The sequence below is a fragment of the Mandrillus leucophaeus genome, unplaced genomic scaffold, assembly GCF_000951045.1.
Source record: "Mandrillus leucophaeus isolate KB7577 unplaced genomic scaffold, Mleu.le_1.0 Scaffold873, whole genome shotgun sequence".
NCBI lineage: Eukaryota > Metazoa > Chordata > Mammalia > Primates > Cercopithecidae > Mandrillus > Mandrillus leucophaeus.
In genome coordinates this window covers 555,907-558,122 of record NW_012109508.1, presented here as the reverse complement: position 1 = coordinate 558,122, position 2,216 = coordinate 555,907, and the positions used below count along the sequence as shown (strand labels likewise).

The following is a 2,216-nucleotide window of genomic DNA, read 5'->3' as shown; positions in this document are numbered from 1 at the left end:
TTTTTTTTTTTAATCAAACCCAACCCAGTACTCCTAGCCCTGAAGGGCAGGGGATGCCACATCAGCAGCAGTAGTGCTGGGATGACATCTGGAGCCCATATTGGTTGTCCCAGTTTTTCCGAGTCAAGGAGTTCGAGGGTGAATATACAATGTCCAGAGCCAAAGCTTTGGTCTTCCATTCTAGTGATTTTTTCATGGCATGATGCTTCTTCTTCGAAAGAGAACTTAGTATTTGCTGTGGTGAGCCCGTGGTGAACTCTAAAAAATGCTGACTAAATGGATGTTTTGGAAGCATCAGGGGAAGTTTCCTTCTACCATTGCTTGCTTCTGTATATTTGAGCAGGGTTCAGGTAAAACATGAAGTTGAGTAGGAGACAGGAATCAGGAAGGAGTGTATTCCTTGGAATCACGTATGGTACTGCTGTATCTTATCTAACATTACTCTTTAAATGGGTTACTTCAGTTACCTGTACATTATTCTTCAAACGGGTTACATTTAGATCGCACTTAACAACACTGAATCATTTTGACACTATTTTTTTTTTCCTTACAGTAACTCCATGAGGTAGATGATACAGGTTTCCAAATCTCAGAAAAGGAAGCTGAGATCAAAGTGACTTGCCCCAAAGCAACACAATCAGTAAACAAACATTAGAACCAGGGCTGAAACTTTAGCTTTTTGGTTCCTTGAAGTGCTATTTTCACTTTACCAGGAAAAAAATGCCTGACCATATCGACTGGTCCAGCCATATTGGCTGTGTTTGTAAAGTCACTGAAATATATGACGTGAAGATGCAGTTCGGTGATTTCTTAGAGAGCTGTACCTGTCACTTCTATAGGGGTAGAGGATTATTTCCCCCAACCCATCTTTAACCTTGCTAATAAATGATTCATTCAGCAAATACGGAACGTGTTACACCTGTGTGTACTGAGCAGATAACATTGAACATGAGGAATAAACTTCTGTCCTCAAGGGACTTATCTTCTATTCGGGGAGATAATAGACAAACAAAAATAATAGCTAATACAATATTAGATAGAAATAAGTGCTATGAAGAAAAAGTAAAATAGGTAATGGGATATTGAGTGATGAAGTGGCATCTATTTTAGATAAGGTGGCCAAAACAGGCCTGTTGATAAGAAAAGTGAAAATGGAATGAGAAAGTGAATGACATGGAAGAGTGTCCCGAGCAGAGGGAGCGGCATGTGCACAGCCCTGCATTGGAAGTTAGTTGGTGATGTTCAGGAACCTCTGGTCAGTATAGTTCTAGCAGATGGAGTAGGAGGAGAGAGTGGTAGAAAATGAAGTCCAGAGGTGATTGGGGTTGGGTCAGATTGTGCAGAACCTTGGAAGCCATGGTAAGGACTTTGAATTCTGTTAAGAAGAAAAAGCGGGAAGCTGTTGGAGGATTTTGAATAGGAAAGTCACGATCTAATTTACATCTTAAGATATAAACACATAAAATATGTTTAAAAATCCATAAGTTTCTAATAATAATAACAAGCTATTTGGTCACAATTAGAGGATGCGAGTGAACAAATTCATTTTTCTGAAAGCTAGTAAAGAAAGGGCAAGGATAAACCATGTGTCCTGCCTTTCCAATATGAACTGTACTATTGGGTAACCAAAGAGTAGAGGAGGAGAAATTCTCTTTATAGAATTATTCCAGCTAATGTATGAAGAAGGAATGATAGAAATATATATTTGCATTTTATAATCTTTTGTTAATTTTCCATGTAGTTTTCCTAATATCTGAGAAAAAGAAAAAAAGAAAAAACAACCAGATAGTAGATGTATTCTGCTGGAAGAACATACCACTAACCATGAAGTCATTTTGTAAAAAAAAGAATTCAAAGCTGAAATTAACCAAACTTCTAAACCCAACTACTATTATAAAGGCAGAACAGAGAATGGAGGGACATGATGAGATCCCATGAGGATGCAGTCATCAAAATTTATGTCTGTGGTAAATACTAGACCAAATGACTCAGCTTTTTCAAATAATTTGTAAGAAAAAGAATTAGAGATGGAAAGGTAACCTACAGATGGAAAGAGACTGATCTCACAATGTGGACAGTCAAACTATTTTAAAAATTAGATTTCTGTGATATTTGATTTTAAGGAATTATTGTTAATATTTTGATGAGATAATGATTTTGTGGTTATGTTTCTAAGTCCGTATCTTTTAGAGGTACTTACGAAATGTTTATAGAGG

At 37.0% G+C, this 2,216-nt stretch overlaps 1 protein-coding gene across 1 annotated transcript in view; it reads left to right on the top strand.

Annotated features, from left to right (window-relative positions):
- TTC23L (tetratricopeptide repeat domain 23-like) overlaps positions 1-2,216 on the top strand; it is a 78,858-nt gene that overhangs the window by 14,056 nt on the left and 62,586 nt on the right. The window lies entirely within an intron of this gene.